General features: G+C 35.3%; 1 protein-coding gene across 2 annotated transcripts in view; it reads right to left on the bottom strand.

Moving 5' to 3' along the window:
* PURG (purine rich element binding protein G) overlaps positions 1–20,919 on the bottom strand; it is a 55,415-nt gene that overhangs the window by 19,970 nt on the left and 14,526 nt on the right. The window lies entirely within an intron of this gene.

Below are 20,919 nucleotides of genomic sequence, written 5' to 3'. Positions count from 1 at the left end.
AATAGAAATCAGTACTATATGGCAGGTTTACAATTCACCATTTCTATATTTGTAATACATGCGTTTATTTGTCTTCCAAGTTTAAAAAAAAATCCCACTAGGACCAACATCTTTCGGAACAACAATCTAACATTAAACAAAACTTTCTAAGGAAAATATTTAGCATCACAGAGAGTTGAGAAACATCTGTTACTCAGCATCACAAAATACTCAATAGGTCTACACTGAAGATTGTTCATGCCATGACATTAATATACCTTTGGGTTAATATACCTTATTTTTGAAAGAAAACAATGAACCAAACTGAACAACTGACATGGAATTTGTGTTTGGTCTCCCCTTAACAAGGATAGACCTCTGATAAACTGGACTCCTTTCTATATCATGTAATGATAAGACTGTCTATGAAACTGCATTTACATTTAGTGAAACATTCAAAATTAGAGATGGAAAAATGGCCGCCACAAAGAGTGACTTAAAGATAAGTAAACTTATAGAAAAATGTGTTATTGTAAAAGTGTATTGCCCCTCAAGCAAAAAAGAAAGTGGAGTTTGCTCACTTTGAAATATTTTACAGTTGAAGAAATTTCTTGGATAAAAGTCTATCCTTATGAGTGTCTGAAAGATGTTAAGGTTTAACTTGAGAGGGTTGAACCCTTTTGAAAAAATTATCCTATGCTTTTTCTGCTGAACTAAATTCCTTGTTTAAATCAGGTACTAATTTTCTGAAGAGGAAACTGCTATACACAGCAGCACATCCATGTTGATGATTTAAATTTGATAGTTCACGAGGCATGGCTGACTTGAGCAAAAAAGAAACAAACTGATGTTTTAATGTTTTAGAATTACACTAAAAAATCTCAACTAAAACAAAATTGAGTTATAATGGAATGGCTTAATAATTACGATTGCCTTTACATTTGATCAACATTTCAAGACAAGGTAGTACCAATTAAAAATAAGATTTAGAAATAAAAACTGTCTAAAAATTGTTCAATGAAAAAGCCTTAAAATTTTACACCATTTAAAAATCTCAAATGATTGTAGACCAACTTAGACTAACAGTCTTGTTATCACATATATTTTTGTTATTCTTGAGTTTCATTTCTGTATTATTCATTGGTTATATCATGTTGACAATTTTTCTGTTAAGTTACAGTAGTTTGAATTAATACATTATACTGTAAGAGGCTTTAGAAAAACGTATAACTAGGATAAATTTATAAAAGGATAAAGAATAATTTAAGGGATTTTGACATATTCTATACAGACGAATAGCTAGTTCAAGGTAATAAAGTGCCTTCTTTTCCAGGTAATTAATTTATCATTAAAATATTTTAAGGCTTTATAAGAACTCAAAGCTATCAGAAGTTTGATAGTATATGGAGTTATATTATTAATTAGCATTCTTTTGTAGCTTTTATTTCACGTAATCTTCAATCCATAAGGTATTAATAAATTTTAATAATTAGCAGCTTAAAATTATACATTTGAATTGTCAATTCTGAATTCATTTTGTGGGGAAAGGGGAAGATGTATAATTTCTAAATTCTGTGATTTGTGTATAAGACTTATGTTGCTTGTGAACAATATAGTTTATGATGTAATATACAACAGCCAATGCCCCACAGAAAATTCAACAGAGTATTTAATCCCATGGCAAACAGGGCCATCATTTTATTCATTCATTCATATATCCTGCTGTTTTTACATTTAAAATGATCATGCAGGCTTAAACAAACAAGGCCAGAGAAAACCTAAGGTAAATTCTTCAGGTACAGGCACAATGAATCTTTTATTGCAACAGCTTATGCATAATCTATATTGGTGCCAACATCTAAAGTTCAGCATTTATATTCATTTGTATTTTGCTTCTATTACCCATAGGTGCTTGACAGTAAAATACTGGTAACCTAATAGAACATAAGTGTATGTGCGTGTATATATATATATATATATATATACACACACACATATATATATATAAAATAGCATATATATATATATATGATACCCATAACAATACAGAATTCTGTTTCTTCCAAGTCTTGTCATTTGTCTTTAGGGGATATGGGTATGTTTTAGGCACAGCCATGTACTTAGCTGTCTTGGCAGCTCCAGATTTTAGATAAATTATGACTATATGGACAACTACTCAATTATTTATGACCAATGAAAACTAATTAAAATGTTTGAATATTCTTTTTCAGGAATTTAGTTATTTTTATGAGAAAATTACCAAAATCAGGCACAAGATTAAGTGCTCATGATACCTAAAACATGCTTCTGGTTACCACTGGATTAATTTAAAATGTTTCTTAAATTAAAGGTTTTAAAGTTGGAATGAGTTAGCTAAAACTCATTGCAAAGAATGGTTTAAGTTAAATGTTCCATATAATTAGAAAAACAGGAATTACCAGTAGGAAAAAAGTGCTAGTCTTAAAATTGGGTTTCATTTTGTCTCCAAAGCCTAGTAAGAATAATTGCTGGGAATTAGAAAAACAAAATAAAATGGGATTAACCTTTATAATTGCACATTCCTTTACCAAAGTGCCACAAGTTACTGAATATTTTTCTAAAATGCACAATGGTACTTTTCAAACTTTAAAACATGTACAGTTTTACCTTTTTCATATCGATAGAATATAGATTCATAAATTTAGCACAAATATAACCAAGAAGATGAATGCTACTTTCTACAAACAGTATAGTCTTAGTTTTTTTGTTTTAAATAACTGTGAAGAGCCTTTGCGATTATGAGGATTGAAATCCAAGTACTATATAGTCAAAGCATTCCCATAAAACCTGAAAACATCATGATAGTTTGTTTAGGCAAATTTTAGTAATACTCTGCCATGCAATGCACAGAAGTCATATGTGTTTTCTCTTAAAATAAAAAAAAAAAACACTGGTTTAATTATCCTGTTTTTATCTATTTGTCTACGTATGCACATTGTCTTCAATCACTGAACTGACAATATATGTAACAATTGAGGTTTGAAAACAGTATTAAACATTGAGGGTTCTAGCCTTAACTGCTCATTCCTGTAAGGTCCAGCAAAAATGTCTGATGCATGGTTTATTAATTTTCATGCTTCTATTTCTTTAGTCTAAATAGAAACACTAAAAGGAAATGTTCAGAGATAATATAATGATAAAAGGACAGTAGAGAACAAAGCACCAACATGTAGAACAAATAAAATAATATGCAACTATGTGGAGGTTCTCCATATTATTAAATTTGGCAAATAAGGGATGGCAATAAAAATGAAGATCGCTTACTCATGTAATAATTATATTAATATATATTTGCAAATAAATGGAATGAACAGAAAGTTAAATTTTAAACATTTTTGTTGCTTCTGAGTGTGAAAAAATTAGAGTTGCCTCATTATAAACTAATATTTTCCCCCACCCCAAAATTCTATTGTTCCGAGGAAAGAGAGAATGTTAAGATTATGATTCTCTGTGACAGATGACCTGGGCTCCACTATGCCACAGGCTAAACTCTGCGGTGTAGTGCCCCATTTAATTAGGGTAAAAGCTGGTAAGAACATAAAAGTACTAATGTTAAAATCAAGATTAGGTCATAGTCACAGAACATTAAATAACTGTCTAAATAGGTTCCTTCCTTGAGCATCTGAAAGTTAAGTTTAAGAATGACTATATAAAAGCATCTTAAAGACATGGCCCATTCTATAAATTCATCTTTTGAGGGTGTACAGTGGGATATAAATTGGCAACCTCATCTTCTGAATTAACAAATTTTAAAAACATAACTAAAATAAAAAAAGATCTGGCATAATAAATCACTGATAACTCCCCCAAATCCAACATACTGACAGGTTAGTCATAGGATAGATATTCATCTTATTTAACAAAACTTCCTACAGTTTCTGAGTATTAAAATACAATCCCTTGTTTGTGAATAATAGCCTTGGATAGTTTCAGCATTTAAACATTGGAGAAATATTTCCAATAAACACTGAAATTCTTAATAGAAGCTACAGATTTATAGAAACTTCATAGTATGTGTGATAGTCCAACTATATTTAGCTCATGTAATACCCAAAATAAGATTCCACAATTTTTCTTGTTAATACACACAGGTATTTTCTTAACTTTGTAAAAGCTAGGCAATTGTATTTACCTAAAACAGCTTTTCCCTGGTAGTGGTCCCATAGTGTTGACATAAATACGGAACATACCTATGAGAGTCATTTCTACCCTATAATTTAATAGTGTTTTCTATTATTCAGCTCTTTTGTAGCTGTTTTCATTTCCAAAAAGCCTCACAACTAATTATAACGGCTATTTCCCACTTTATCCCAACGAGCAAGGCAAAGTTAATAAATTGCTTGTGCAGTGGTTGGGCTGCACAGGGTTTATAATGATCTTGTATCTTCTCTGCTCTCTGGGCAGTTATCTAGAAATTGTCCATGTTGTGAGTATCTGTACTGTATGCTCTTTGGGGCCAAAGACTGGATCTTGTTGTCTGCTATATTATCCAGACCCAGAGAAATGATTAGCTCATATTTCTAAGGCCAAATTATAAGGCTTATTTATTCACAGGCCAAATAAATATCTGTTGATTTAATGAATGAATGAGAAATTAGACTGAGAAAACAGAACAAAAAACTTCACCATAACAGTTTCCTACCCCTAACCCCCACAAAAAGCTGTGCTGGTGTACTTTTGCTTCACCCATACAGTGGGGTAGGTAGTATTACACTGTCTTAAAGAATAGGGTAGTATTACTCACTTTTGAAATGGTACTCTTGAATTGGGTAGTATTACTGTTGAAGAGGGTAGTATTACTCACTCTTGAATCGCTGTGGCAAAACCCATATGATATGTTTTCCAGAGTACCAATGACACGATTGATTATTACTATAACTACTTCTAAAACTCTGAATGAGTCATCTTTACCTTTGCCAAGCATTTAAATTACAAGTTGTGCATCTGGTAGACTATTCTTTTCTTAAGCTAATTCAGGCATAATGTATCAAGGAAATAATCCTCATAGCTGCAATCATTAGCATGAATATGGGGAGTATCAGAAGGAATGAAAAGATACTTATACATAAACACAAAGGGGATCTGGGGACTACTCGTTCTTCATTGTTTTGGAATTTAGAGCAGGAAAGCTAAGACCTATAAAAAGATAATAATTATATTGAACTATTGAATACTGAGGAGGTAAGACTAGATGATGTTGAAAGTCTCTTCTAGCTCTAAAATTCTATATTATGGTAACTGGTTCTTCTCAAGATGGGAATCTGTACAGTGTTTGAAATATATTTTCTTTTTTTTAAAAAAAAGATAGTTAAATCCAAAAAGTTTGATGTTTTGGAGGTCTTGAACAAGTGTATTAAATGTTTCCTTTAAGCCACCATTATTCCTTCTTTTGCAACCATACCATATAAAATATTTTATTTTATTTTTTGAGACAGAGTTTCTCTCTGAAGCCCAGGCTGCAGTGCAATGGCACGATCTTGGCTCATTGCAACCTCCGCCTCCTGGGTTCAAGTGATTCTCCTGCCTCAGCCTCCCAAGTAGCTGAGATTACAGGCACCTGCCATCACGCCTGGCTAATTTTTGTATTTTTAGTAGAGACCAAGTTTTGCCCTGTTGGCCACGCTGGCCTCGAACTCTTGACCTCAGGTGATCCACCTGCCTCGGCCTCCCAAACTGCTAGGATTACAGGCATGAGCCACTGTGCCTGGGAGAGATCTCTTTTACCTTTCTAACATTAAACGGATAGCACTATCCATATTCAAATGCAAGCAAAGACCATATCCTCATTTTTTCATCTGGAAACAAACATTATCAGCAGTTAATTAAAATTAATTACTACAACCAAAATGATAATGAACTGTTTAGAGACTTTAATTCACACTTTTGAGCGATTGCTCAAAAGCACTTATCAATCTTTAGAAGATACATCCTTGAGGCTTAGTATGACAGCACTGCAAGTTGCCCTTCTGGGTTAAATTATACTAACGAGATTCTCTTGGTAATTCAAATGTAACTGCTTTTGTATGAGAAATAAGACTTAGGCCAAATTCCACACTAAAGTAGGTCATGTTAAAGAGAAGATTCATTTCAGTATTTTTGGAATTATCAGAATGAAATATGAACATGGTAAAATAACTTAGGAACCTTTAGAAAAAAGTAAGTATGACAGGGGAAAAGGAAACCATGTCTATTTCAGTGGTAGGTGAAACAAATGAGAAAAGCAAATGAGAAGTATTTCAAGAACGGGACTAATCTGAAACTTTATCAGTATTCTCTCCGTACTCTGGCTACATTTCTTATTTCTTCAGGGTACCATTTTTTTCCCCCACTGAAGTGATATAAGCATTATGGTACTATATGTCTACTCTTTTTCTGGCTGAATAATTGTATAAATATAGAAAATTGGCCCAGCACGGTGCCTCACACCTGCCATCCACCACTTTGGGAGGCCAAGGTGGGCGGATCACTTGATGTCAGGAGTTTGAGACCAGCCTGGGCAATGTGGCAAAACCCCAACTCTACTAAAAATACAAAAATTAGCCGGGCATGGTGGTACCCACTTGTAATCCCAGCTACTTGGGAGGCTGAGGCAGGACAGTTGCTTGAACCCGGGAGGTAGAGGTTCCAATGAACTGAGATTGCCCCACTACACTGCACTTCAGCCTAGGTGACAGAGCAAGACTATGTCTCAAAAAAAAAAAAAAAAAAAGCCATACTAACTTTTTATAAAAGTAAGAAATGGCTGTTGGTATGTGACAATGTTTTGGGATCTCTTTGTGCTCCTGCAGCTCCTTGGTCTTGAAGGTGGAGATGGTAAGAATGGGGGCGGACTAGCCAAAGGCCAGCTCAATTCTCTCCTTTATTTTGTTGAAGTTCAGCCACCTTTTTGTTAACGATAGAATTATCTTGAAAAATACAATAGCAGAAAGTCAAAATTCACCCTTTAGGTTTGTTGGTACGCAATTTTCTATGGCTCCCTAGAATCACAGTGTAATCTTTGCTTAAATTTTCTACCACTCCCCAGAATCTCAATGACTTTTTTCATAACATGGCAAACAATTTAACTAGGACTTTCAGAAGAACAAAAATGCAATCTGGATGGTGCTCTTATTATATCTACTCTTGTTTCATTTATACAATATTTGCTTGGAATTAAAGATCAAAATGAGTTTCTAATAATAAAACTGAGTTCATCAGATCTATTTACATAATTTTAAGAATGCAAAAAAAGCTCCTGAGGCATCATCATATTGATAAACAAGTGAAGCATTCTTTCCAGCACGTTTTGATAATGGAGATACTATAAGAAGAATATCCTTGACTGGGTACAGTGGCTCACGCAGGTAATCCCAGTACTTTGGAAGCCCGAGGTGGGTGGATCACTTGAGTTCAGGAGTTCAAGACCAGCCTGGCCAACATGGTGAAACCCATCTCTACTAAAAATACAGAAATTAGCTGGGAGTGGTAGTAGGCGCCAGTTACAATGGAGGCTGAGGCAAGAGAATTGCTTGAACCTGGGAGATGGAGGTTGCAGTTGCAGTGAGCCAAGATCACCCCACTGTACTCCAGACTGGGCAACAGAGCAAGACTCTGTCTCACAAAAAAAAAAAAAGAATATTCTCAAATGGGATTATTTTTTCACAACTAGTTTCTGAAGTCAAAGCAGAACTATAAAGCGACGGAAACAGTAATAGTTTTATGGCTACTACAATTGCTGATGTGAACTCAGGTTCTGTTTTTAGTAATTTAGAGTCTTCCAAAAGAGTAGTTCTTGATGCATATAATGCTAATTAAGGTGAGAGAGTTGTTTGAATGTTAGAAGTACTGTCACTTAATATTAATATAAGAGGGTATTTTCTCCCCCTGCATTCTTACTGCAGGTTTGCTGCCATGATTTTAATAGTAGTTATGTGTCAATCAAGATATTCAGCAATGATCTGCTTATTTCTTGCCTGTTTTAAAAAAGTATCAGCAATAAAAGGAAAACTCTACTGATAGACTCAACAACATGGACAATCTCAAAATTATTATGTCGAGTGAAATAAGTCAAACAGAGAAAAATACATGCAGGCCAGGCATTATGGCCCATGCCTGTAATCCCAGCACTTTGGGAGGCTGAGATGGGCAGATCACTTGAGGTCAGGAGTTTGAGACCAGCCTGGGCAACATGGTGAAACCCCATCTCTACAAAAAAATACAAAAGTTAACTGGGCATGGTGCCTGTAATCCCAGCTACTTGGGAGGCTGAAAATGAGAATTGCTTAAGCCTGGGAGGTGGAGGTTGCAGCGAGCTGAGATGGTGCCATTGCACTCCAGCCTGGGTGACAGAGTGAGATCCTGTCATGAAAAGTAAAGAAAAGAAAAGAGAAAAGAAAAACAAGAAAAATACATGCAGTTAACAGGGGATTCCAAAATAGACAAAACTAACCTGTGGTGATAGAAATCTGATCAGTGGTTTCTTTTGGAAGTCAGGGTGGGGGAATGTTGACTGGGGAGTGGTACATGGGAACTTTCTGCGGTGACAGACATGTGCCTTCATATTCATCAAATCTGACTGAATGATATGCTAATATCTGAGCATTTCATTAAATTCTATCTTAATAAAAATGTTAAAATGCATTACAATGAAACACAATATTCCTTCTGAAGCATCAGAAGATGGTTGGCATTTTTCTTTTTTTTTTTTTTCATTTCAAAACTTCTCCCTTCAAACCATCACATAGAGAACAGCAAGCTCTGGAAAGGGATTCACGAGAAATTCTCTATGGAGGACACAGATTTTCTATCAGGGGCTACCAGTGGAGCAGGAGGACAGCACTAGTAGAGAAAGGAGACTGATGCACGTCAAACTTTTAGGTGGGAAGGAAACAAGATTTTACCTTAAGCTGCTTGGTGCACAGTCAAGTGTATACATGGTCTACCATACTTTAAAACCATGTGGAATGCCAGTGTCTGGGCACCTAATTTATGACTGCCTTACCACTTCAAATCTAAGGGGCCACTCGCTCATCAACTTTAAAGAGGTTACAGTCAGAGTCAAATATCCAATGAATTTCCAGTTTCCTACAGAAATAACCTTATTACACTATCTGACAACTCTAAAAATAAGTGAGAAAATTCTATTGGTTTTGAGAAGAAAACAGAAATGACCTTGACAGAATTTATCGACATGTCATGCCAAGTACTCATCTATAAAATTAAAACTATCATCAGAAGTCAGACAATTATTTCTCTAATTTACTTCTTTTTCTAATTCCAAGTGAAACTCACCAAAGGCTTTTGCTATCCCATATCTACCTATAACATACAAAGACATCTAAAACATATAATTTTACTATTCATTATCATCTCCACCTTAGATTAGAAGGGAAAAAATAAAAATAGTAAGCAATTTCTCTAGTACAATGCTGGGCCTGTCAGAAGAACTCAATACATATTTGTTGAATAAATAAATGAATATTCTCTCATTCCCCTTGAATTGCTATTTCTTACCTCACACAGTGGCTTCTAACTCCACATTACAAATTCAATATGGTCAAGGGAAAGGCATATACACATACTTAATTTGTTTTTTTTTAAAAAACTCTGAAACCCCTAAGCCACACATATTATTGCTACTGCTATTATGCTATTATTAACATAAAAATTGCATAAATATATCATAACTCAATTGTAAAAACAATAAATTGATACAACAAATTCTTAGCTATCAAATTTTTCTTTTAAAAACTCAATTAGTGATACTAAAGGACATTATTTGCCTCTCTAGAGTGAACGATAAAAAGTTTTGCAATCAACAGAAAGGACAGTCATGTGGTGTTTTGTGAAAATATTTCTGAGAGTGAGAGGAATCATTAGTATCAAAGAAAAATAGAGTACTAAGAGCTACATTATAGAAAAAATATAGTTCAACTATGAAAGAGGAAAATCTCAGTATTAAGATGGTGGTCTGTTAAGAGTTGTTTCATGACAGTCACTGGGGCCTAAATTATAATGGTGCTTTATTATCCTGAAATTGAGGATTAAAGTGTACATCAACTTTCAAAACGCTATTTTTTTTTCAGAGTCAAATGACCCACTAATATAATCTTGTAATAGTGTTTTCAACTTGAAAATAAAGAGGTGAGAAAACTCTTCTAGTTGAAGGATAAAAACAAATACTCTGAATGAAGACTAGGTAATCTGATTTTGAAGCAAAATCACTGTAATCAGAGAAACAACGCTGAATAGTGGAAGGACCACTTAATAACGTCTAGTTCAAGTTCTGAAATGACTAGTTAAATGATGTCAAAGTCACACAAGTATTTTTCCTATCTCTTGTAAAATGAGGGTGTCATATTACCCCCAAAGACCCCTTCAGGCAAAAAATGATCAAAGTCAGTGGTAGAGCTAGATAAGAAAAATCATAGGCACGAGGAAATAGGTGAATGTAACACTTTTAGTGCTGCAGCAATTGGTCCCTCAATCATGCAAACAGCCTAACGATCATCTTTTTTTAAAAAAAGAAAAAAACAAAGCTGTTCTGATTTCCTCCAGGAGTAAAACTATGCTTCGATTATTTTCCAGTCCATGGATAGTGTATTCATTTTTTTAGTGGTGTCGCTGGATGAGTATGAAATTTTAATTTTGATGGAGTCTAATGTATTGCTTTTTCTTTTATAGTTAGTGCTTTTTGTTTCCTGTGCAAGGATTTTTGCCTGCACAATTGTGCACACTTTTATATTTGACTAAAAACAGTTTTGTGAGATTATAAGCAGCCCAATTCCCTTGCCTCTGCTACACCTAAAGGTTCCTATGGTAAAAGGAGGCTCCCTTTGAATTTTGCATAATTTTGTTACACTTTCTGGGGAACCATCCATTTCGTGGTTTGGGAAGAATAATGATGTTAATATTTTTTAAATGCTTAGTATGTGACACTTTGTTAACAGTTTCATGTACCTGAAGGCATTTAACTTTCTTTCTTTTTTTTTTTTTGAGATGGAGTCTTGCTCTGTTGCCCAGGCTGGAGTGCAATGGCAGGATCTTGGCTTGCTGCCACTGCAACCTCTGTCTCCTGGGTTCAAGCGATTCTCCTGCCTCAGTCTCCTGAGTAGCTGAGATTACAGGTGCGCGCCATCACTCCTGGTTAATTTTTGTATTTTTAGTAGAGACAGGGTATCACCATGCTGGCCAGGCTGGTCTTGAATGCCTGACCTCAGGTGATCTGCCCACCTTGGCGTCCCAAAGCTTTGGGATTACAGGCATGAGCCACTGTGCCCGGCCGCATTTAACTTTCTTTAAGAGAATTCTGTTTGACTCTAGGTTCTGTGAGGGCAGGGAACCTTAGGTTTGGTTATCAATACAATCCCCTGGACTTTAAAGATTGCCCAGCACACAGTAGGTGATTGATAAGTATACAATGAATGCTGAATGAATAAATTCTTACAACTCTATACAGTTACATAAATTGACCCAAATTACACAATACGTGACAGAATTTGGACTTGAACCCAGGACTGAGCGACACCAAGGTCTGTGCTGTTTACACTTTATACTAGGCCACTGAGATTGCCTGATAACTTTAGGGGATTCAATACCTAAAAATACAGCTGAAATTTCTGCTATTGCTTAAGGGGGTAGAGGAAGTGGATTAAAGTCATTGTTTTCTTCTCCCAGCAAAAGGGAAGTGTTGAACTCCTATTAAGCTCCTCTTTGATAATCTTAGCCATATTGATCTGCCTTTTATATTTATAACTAAATGATAATTTGTGCAATTTGTGCAGATTAAGCCAATCTGAAACTTCTATGGCCATAAATAAATATAGAAACAGAATAATTTGGCCAGGTGTGGTGGCTCACACTTTTAATCCCAGCACTTTGGGAGGCCAAGATGGATGGATCACTTGAGGTCAGGAGTTTGAGACCAGTCTGGACAACATGGTGAAACCCCATCTCTGCCAAAAAATACAAAAATTAGCTGGGCATGGTGGCATGCACTTGTAGTCCCAGCTGCTTGGGAGGCTGAGGTGAGAGGATCGCTTGAACCTGGGAGGTGGAGGTTGCAGTGAGCTGAGATCTCGCCACTGCACTCCAGCCTGGGTGACAGAGTGACACTCTGCCTCAAAACAACAACAACAACAACAACAATAACAAAAAACGGAATAATTCAATCTGCATGTAAGAATTCAGAATTTAACCTGTTAGTTCCTCAGTGATACTACAAAACCGTGGTTAACTGGGAATGTCAGGGAGCGAAGTCATTTACTTAATAGCAATTCCTAATTAATATGCTTTTAATCCTATTGAAATGCAAATATTTCTAATATGTATTATTTTGATTTTCTGCTTTAACAAATACAATATAATGAACATGATTAAATTTTGTATGTGCAAATGAGAATACTGCAGTGCTCTAGGGCCTTCACTGTCAACAACTGTAATCACGGTACTGATGCAGATGAAAAAGAGTGGGATCTTGAGTTGGTTTCATTAAACCTGGATCATTCCTGTCAAATACGTTTCTGAAAAAGCCTGCCTCTAACTTACCATGTGTTCGTTTATCTTTTGTTCATAGCATGTAGGGAAAACTGGCCTAGGCAACATAGTGAGACCATGTGTCCATAAAAAATGGAAAAAAATAGCTGGGTCTTGTGGTGCATACCTGTCATCTCAGCTACTCAGGAGGCTGAGGTGGGAGGACTGCTTAAGCCCTGGAAGTCAAGGCTGCCCCTGCACCAGTGTACTCCAGCCTGATCTTATCTCAGAAAAAAAATGCAGGAAAAAGATTTACTTGATGTTTAATTAACTGGACTTACTATGCAAATGAAGTAGTTTTACCTCTTAAATCCTCTAAACAATATTAATTTTGGAGGGCCATTCTGCAATGCAGGTGCTACGAAAAACTTGGGTTAGATGAGGAAAGGTTAAGTTCTGGAAGATTAGCTAAGGTGGAAGCTTAGGCAGGGAGTCTTAAGCACAGAGGACAGACTCAGAGTTTGAGGCAGAGGCTGAGGTTGGCAAAGAGTTGGTGCACAGACATGAGCACCAATGCAGTGAGCAGCCAGGCCGTCTGCCAGAGCCAAAACCAAGAGTTTACTGAGTGCAGAATTGAGCCTAAAGATGTGATGAAAGCAACAAAATACCTAGAATGCATTTCAAAACACTCTTTAAATGAACTATAAACATACATGCTTGATTTTGCCAAATTTTGATGTTAAGTTTACCACTTTAAATTTCTATGTTACTATTACTAAGGCTACGATGAGCAATGTGCTTGTTAAAATCCTGGTATTTTTATTAGGCAGCTAAGTGACTACAGCAAATCATTTCACCTGCTGGGCTTTGGTTTTCTTCATCTGTTAAATGGGGATGGTGATATTGAACTAACCTAAATCAGGAGTTTCATCAGGATAAAATGAAGTATAATACATAAAAGAACTTGGAAAATGATTTTAACTTACATGTAAATTATTAGAATTTAAAATTACATATTCTTTTTACATTTAATTGAATTAGAAAATATTTCATAATTAATGACCAGTTATGGAAAAACTTTCAGGACACATTCATACCCATGATTAACTGAATTTATCTCTTAATTGTCTTCATTGCAATGTCTCTACAGTGAAAATTATTACGCCTGTGGATTTACCAACACAGTTGCATTGGCTAAGACATTGGTGAGATGGTCATCATAGCTGAAAACACTGATGGATTTTTGTCAGTCCAAACATATGAGGAGAAAAAGAATTTGTGATTATATTGTATATGCAATGAGAATGAAATAAAATTAAAGTGAGGATGCATACAAAAGCCTGGGGAAGGAAGGGCTAACATGTAACATGTATATAACTACTCCTTGCTTTCCTCATCTAACTGCCCCATCAACACATACAAATCATCACAGTCTTTTACCATGGGCTTGAATGGAGCTTCATGATCATCCCCAACCTAGGACTCAGGTAGTCATTACCACTTGAACACAGTGGCACATGAGATGGAACAGAATAGTTATTTTCGTCCTATGACATCAAAGCAGATTTGGAATGAGGAAGACAGAATTATTGTTTAAAATAGTATCATCGTATTTGTGTAAATCTGCATCAACAATATATATTTTGAGCACTATGACAGTGTGTAGATAATCGTCTTTAAAGAATAAATTGTTAAAGGGAAAATAATGTATAGCATTTTATACTAGACAGTTTCAAATACACTTCCATATATACCAACACACTGTCTGGCACATGGCAGATAATCAAATGATTGAACATCTGTTGAATGAACAAAATGATACTGTAATTAAGCTCCAAAAGTTCCTTTGAATCAAACAACTTTGGATATGGCATACTTAAAGCAAACGGCAGCGAAATAGTTTTCTTTCGTAAGTTATTGTATCCCTAGTCCCTAGCAGAGAGCTTAGCAAAAAGTAACCACTCAATGTTCATTGAATGAGTAGAAGAACAGCATCACTTATCCCAGCATCACTTATTCATTAAGCAAGGGAAGGAATATTTCTGAAATCAAATTTAGGGTGTGCAGGCAACAAATCATCCCTTAATTTCTGAGTCATCTTTGAAATAAAAATGACACAGCAAATAATTATCACTTTCATTAACAATTGTCACCATTTAGATTTGCCTGTTAAGTACTGTGATTCTGAAGCAACAAGATTTCAAAGACAAAACAGGAACAGGAATACCGGTGATTAAGTGAAAAGAGATGATTTAAGTAATCAGCCCAGTGCAAGGTGGAGAGGGGAATACAAAAGAGGAAGAAACAGTCTCTGCTTTTAAACTTAAATTCAAGTTAAGGAGATAGGATTTTTCATATGGGAAACTTAAGTTTAAAATATACTCTATCAAGTTTTAGGTTTTGCATCTAAAAAAATCTCTTGGAACTGGAATAATTGCCTATTTAAAACTTTTGTGTACAGGGCCAAAAGATAAGTCTTACTGATTATATATATAATATATCACAATCAACTAGTTTTTGTGTTAGTTCCAAGATAATTTTCATGTAAAATTAAATGGCAGGGTAAAAAAGGTAACTGGACAAATTAGGCAGAGAAGCAGCATACTGCAACACTGTAAAGTGGCCATAACTAAATATGAACCATGCCAAGAAGGAAAGGATGGTCAATAAATGTCAGATGAGAGATGAAACCAAGAGGAGTGGGAGGAGAAGGAGAAAAGGCCAAAGAAGATAGTAGAAACTAACTTTAAGAGAAGTTTCACTGACGTCAGGGATATAGAAATTGAAGGGGTTCTTAGAGATCATCTACTCTGATCCAGTTCCCTCAATGTATTGACAAGCAAGCTGGGGTCCACAGAGGTGAAATGACTTGCCCGAGGCCCAGCTAGAAGGCACAGATCCAAGGTTTCTGAAAGACAGCTCAGCACCTCTATACTAAACTACTGCACACCATGAGGTCAGCAGCAAGACTGCAAGGATTTTTTTTTCCAAATTTACTGAATGATTGAAATGGTAGTCCAAATAATACACAACTTTTTTTTTTGGCTTTATTAATTATAGCATAGATAGAGTGAGTAATTTAGCATTCACATTCACTTTAGTTTATAGTTATTTTGTAATAAGTTTACTAACTAATCATTTAGAATTGAGTTATTAAGAATCTAAGAATCAAGTTCTGTGTTTACCTAAGGTTAATTTTTTTCATATAAAAATATAAAACATTTGCATCAAATAAAATGTAGATTGTATTTAATATGACTGAAGTCAGATGCAAATCACCTTAAAAGAGGGCACTGCTTGAATTACAGCTTGGTATGCCATTAAATATAATGGGTCTTGGAAAAAATGAGTCAAACAATAAATAGTGATTAACAAACCAAATCACACGGTTACCTAGTGACCCAAAAACTCCCTTAAAGAGGAGTGCAAGTTTAATAATGCTTGAAGAACAATAATGCAAACTAAACTTAGTTGCTATAAATCTTGCAGGCTTCTTCATTCTAAGTAAATTTAATATAATAATTGATACATTAGGTAAATATTTATGAAATAAAAGCTCAGAACTTGGGGAATTTTCAGGCTGGAATTCATTGTACTATATACAGGTTCCTGGCTGGGCATGGTGGCTCACACCTGCAATCCCAGCACTTTGGAAGCCTGAGGCAGGCAGATCACCTGAGGTCAGGAGTTCGAGACCAGCCTGTCCAACATGGTGAAACCCCATCTCTACTAAAAATACAAAATTAGCGGGGTGTGGTGGTGGGTGCCTGTAATCCCAGCTATGCAGGAGGCTGAAGCAGGAGAATCACTTGAACCTGGGAGGCAAAGGTTGCAGTGAGCTGAGATTGCACCACTGCACTCCAGCCTGGGCAACAAGAGCAAAACTCTGTCTCAAAAATAAATAAAAAAATAATAAAATAAAGGTTCCTACTGGCAAAATATTAGCGTCCAGCTTAGGTTAGAAACTACAAATCAAGGGGAGGTTAAGTTCTGGCATCATATGCTCTGAGGAATGCATGGCATCAAATAAACTACTGTGATTTCGGGGTGATATGATGAACAATGAGGAGAGATCTTAAATAGTGAGGGGAGCACTGCAAACGAAAAAAGGTAATTGCCTGGAACATTACTGAATCAGCTGCAACACAACTCCTTCACTAAATCTTTTCAACTCAAGGAATATTTTTCCCCCAGAAAATATTTCTAATTTTATAATGGAAATCAAAGGAAAAATGAGATTCAATAATACCAATACGTTGCAGCAGATCACTAAAAAAATCTGAATTATTCCAGATTATGGAATTATTTTAAATGGTTCAATACAAATAGCATTTGTCTGAAAAACTCATTAAGATTGCATTGATATAAATTGTTAAAGTCACAAAATGAAGACTTAGTTATCATTATCCAAGAGTCATGATCAATCAGTTTTTGTGCTAGTTCTAATATAATTTAGGCAAAGAAAAGATAGATTTTTTTTCCCTATGCAAGATCATAAGCAGCATACTCATAATGACAGCATTTTTGGTTATTTAGATGTATATTGCTAGAGAACTTTCAGCTTTTTTTGATTTCTTAAAAAAATTTTAATAACGAGCAAGAGAAATGTTTCAAAACAAAAACTTTTAAAGACTAAGAGTTTAAAAAATGTATTTCTCGGGTTGAGTATTTTCTTACTGCCAAAGATTTTGAAAATAACATTTGAAACTAGAGGCACTACATCTTGGCTGGGTATAGTGGCTCATGCCTATAATCCCAGCACTTTGGGAGGCTGAGGTGGGAGAAATACTTGAGTCCAGGACTTTAACACCAGCCAGGGCAACATAAAGAGATGCTGTCTCTACAAAAAATAAAAAATCAGCCAGTTCATTTGCAGAAAAATACATTTCTGTTTTTTACCTAGTTTCTCCCAAATTGTGTTTCTAATAAAGCTGTTTAAAGCTAACAGTTTTATACTGAATAAGCAAAGATTATGAACTCATTTTGTAAACATTAATCTGTCAATTCCAGAAAAACTTCCAATCTACTACATAAGTTATAAAATGTTATGCTAAAACAGTCCTAGAATGTACATAGGAAAAAAACAAGAAAATTCTAGGATTTAAGCCTAATTGCCTTGGTAACTCTAACCTTAAACCTTCAACAAACAAATAAAATAACAAACCAGCCAGGAAGCATAAAGTGAGTTCCATAGGTCTCAAGAGGAATAAAGGCTTACCTCCCCCCGTAAATCATCTGAAAAGCTTCCAGGATAAAATACCTTCACTCAAAGATTATAAGCATATCTTATCTTAATAGAAGAACAACTGCTTTGTAATTGTAAATCTTTTTGCATGTGAGAATTCTAATACAAGAGATAAGGTTTATACTTGGGGAGTTAAATAGCAATAACTGTAAACCCATTACGGATGGGAGAAGGGTTAAGAAAATATCTTGCTTATTTAAAGAAAAGGGTGAGAAAAAAGTGTAATGGTAGTTGCCAGGGTTTGGGGAGAGAGGAACATGGGAAGTTGTTTAATGGATATAGCTTTTCAGTTTTGCAGGACAAAAAAGTTATGGAGATTGGTTGCATGACAAGGTGAATATATTTAATGCTACTGAACACATTACTGAACACTTAGAAATAGTTAAGATGGTACATTTTATGCTACGCAATTTTTTTTACCACAATTGAAAACAACAACAACAACAACAACAACAACAAAACACCATCACCAGAAGTGAGGCTTTCAAAGATTGACTAAGCCTATTTTTTTCTACTACTGATAAATGATAGCTTTATACCGTACATATATTAAAATAAAGAGGTTGAGAAATGTCATTTGAGACTTAAAGGGTCAACTTTTGAGACTGAAAGACCAGTCGCTTAGCTCCAAAGACTCTGAACGTTTGGTTGTGAAATCCAGAGAGTATGAAACCAGCGGACTGATGTCAAGTAAGACCAGACAGACTTAGAACTTGAGTTTAGGAGTGCGTGAGAAACTGGCATTTCCAGTAATCACTGCCCAGAAAGCTAGCCAATATGATAGTATACAAAATTTTAGATTAAACACCTGGATTTATGCATTTAGCCTTTCTGTGTTTAAAGTGAGCTCTGGTTGGGTGTAGTGGCTCATGCCTGTAATCCAGCACTTTGGGAGGCTGCGGTGGGAGAAATACTTGAGCCCAGGACTTTCACCAGGGCAACATAAAGAGATGTATCGCTACAAAAAATAAAAAATTAGCCAGTTGTGGTGGCACGCGCCTGTGGTCCCAGCTACTTGGGAGGCTGAGGTGGGAGGACTGCTTGTGCTTGTGAAGTCAAGGCTGCAGTGAGCTGTGATTGGGCCACTGCACTCCAGCCTGGGTGACAGAACAAGACCCTATCTCAAAATCAAAAAACAAAAAAACAAAAAAACAAGGCCAGGCGCGGTAGCTCGCACCTGTAATTCCAGCACTTTGGGAGGCCAAGGCGGGTGGATCACTTGAGGCTAGGAGTTTGAGACCAGCCTGGCCAACATGGCAAGACCCTGTCTCTACCAAAAATACAAAAATTAGCCAGGTGTGGGGCACATTCCTGTAGTCTCAGCTACTCAGGATGCTGAGGCGTAAGAATCACTTGAACCTGGGAGGCAGAGGTTGCAATAAGCTGAGATCGCATCACTGCACTCCAGCCTGGACAACAGAGTGAGACTCTGTCTTAAAAATAAATAAATAAATAGATAAATAAATAAACAAATAAATAAAATAGAGCCCTGGATACTACTTATTAATATTGTAAGCAAAAAAATCATCATTCCATGGTGTCATGACTGACCGTATTTAAAACTTAAGCACTTTCTGTTGGAAAAAATGATATGGAAGAAAAAATGCAAGTCTAAGGTCCACAGTCTAAGTCAATGACAAACAGTGGCTTCCAGACCACTTACATCAGAATGAGTAAGACAATGAAAAATGCCAATTTCAGAACCTCTCTCTGCATCAATCAAATCAGAGTCTCTGGGGATGGGGACCAAACCTACATTTTTATTTAATACACTCTGCACACTAATGTTTGAGAATCACTGGACTAAACTTTAAAGGGTGAAACTGCTGTCATTTTAATGGAGGTTAGAACTCATTAGAAGCAAATGCAGGGTTTAATGCTTAAGAGTATACTTGATGACATCATCACGGCCATCATTCTAGCTCCTCAAGAGGCATAGTGGAGATTCTCTGCTCTTTTAAATGAGGGATGATCAAAAGAAAACAAAAGAGATTCAAATAATCTCTTTCACGAATTAGAAGAGACACATTCCAGGTGAGTCACATGGTAGTTTGTGCTGCAACTGCCAGCTATCTCGCTAAGCTTGACATTTTTAGAGCTACAATGAGAACTTCTATGTCTCTAAAGCAGGAATTACAAATAGCAAATATTTGGCATGAATGCTGTTTTTTCCCTCTCCCTGTAGATAAGAACACAGCATTTTAGGGCAGCCAATCAATTGCAGATACAAGCGAGATAAAACCAATTTGCCACTTCCTCTCCAGGGACAAGGAAAAGGTGAATAGGATTGGGATCTCTTTCAAAATTTTTTTATATGTAAAAAATTGTATCTATATGTGTGTGCAATATATATGCTTAATATATTATACATACTCTATAAGAGACTTTATATATCTATTTTACATATATATATATATAGAGAGAGAGAGAGAGAGAGAGTGTAATATTTATGTGGAGTAGTAAATTTGCTTAGCCAAATATTTAGAAATGTGCAATATAGTTTATAGATGTTGGTGTAATAACATTTAAACCCACTCAGATCTTTCCATAAAAGCCACTATTTGCCCACTTGAAATCTGGAATGTTACAGTATCACAAGAAAGCACAGATGCTTAGAAGAGTAACAAGGAAAAAGTGGACACTACCAGGGAGAATCGAGTTTCATATGAATTCATAAGGTCCTGAATTTAGATATCATTGTGTTTGTAGCAATAATGAACCTACGTGAAAACTTGTTGTCTAAAACAAAAAATTTAAGATGAAATTAGCAAACGATATTGCTCCTTTCCACCTTAATTAGCAGTGCAAGAAAAAATGAAGAAAGATATTACAGATGCTTCAATCTTTAAACAAAATTTAATCTGAATTTTTATAGAAAAAAATTGATAATATCCAATAATTTGGTTTTCCAATTTACTCTACTGCCTCTTATGTCTTTCTAAATAAACCTATAGCAGGTACTTTTGAAATAGCACTACAAATACTAAATTTATTCCTTCATATAATCCTTTTTGTAAAAAGATTAAAAGGAAAATTTTCTTTGAAAATTATAAAACGTAGACTTAATTTTGCAGAATAAATTTCATAAATACTATTTAACTAGTCATTTAATAAAGCTCATGAAAATTTAAAACCTAGTTCTTACATTGTTTCGTGATAACAAGGGATGGGAAGAACATTTTTTTCTTTATATGTTTTCACAA

Source organism: Aotus nancymaae, unplaced genomic scaffold (assembly GCF_030222135.1).
Source record: "Aotus nancymaae isolate 86718 unplaced genomic scaffold, 86718_ANA_hifiasm-v0.15.2.pri h1tg000079l, whole genome shotgun sequence".
NCBI classification, from domain to species: domain Eukaryota; kingdom Metazoa; phylum Chordata; class Mammalia; order Primates; family Aotidae; genus Aotus; species Aotus nancymaae.
The sequence above is the reverse complement of the archived record's forward strand: the minus strand, read 5'-3'. Positions and strand labels throughout refer to the sequence as shown.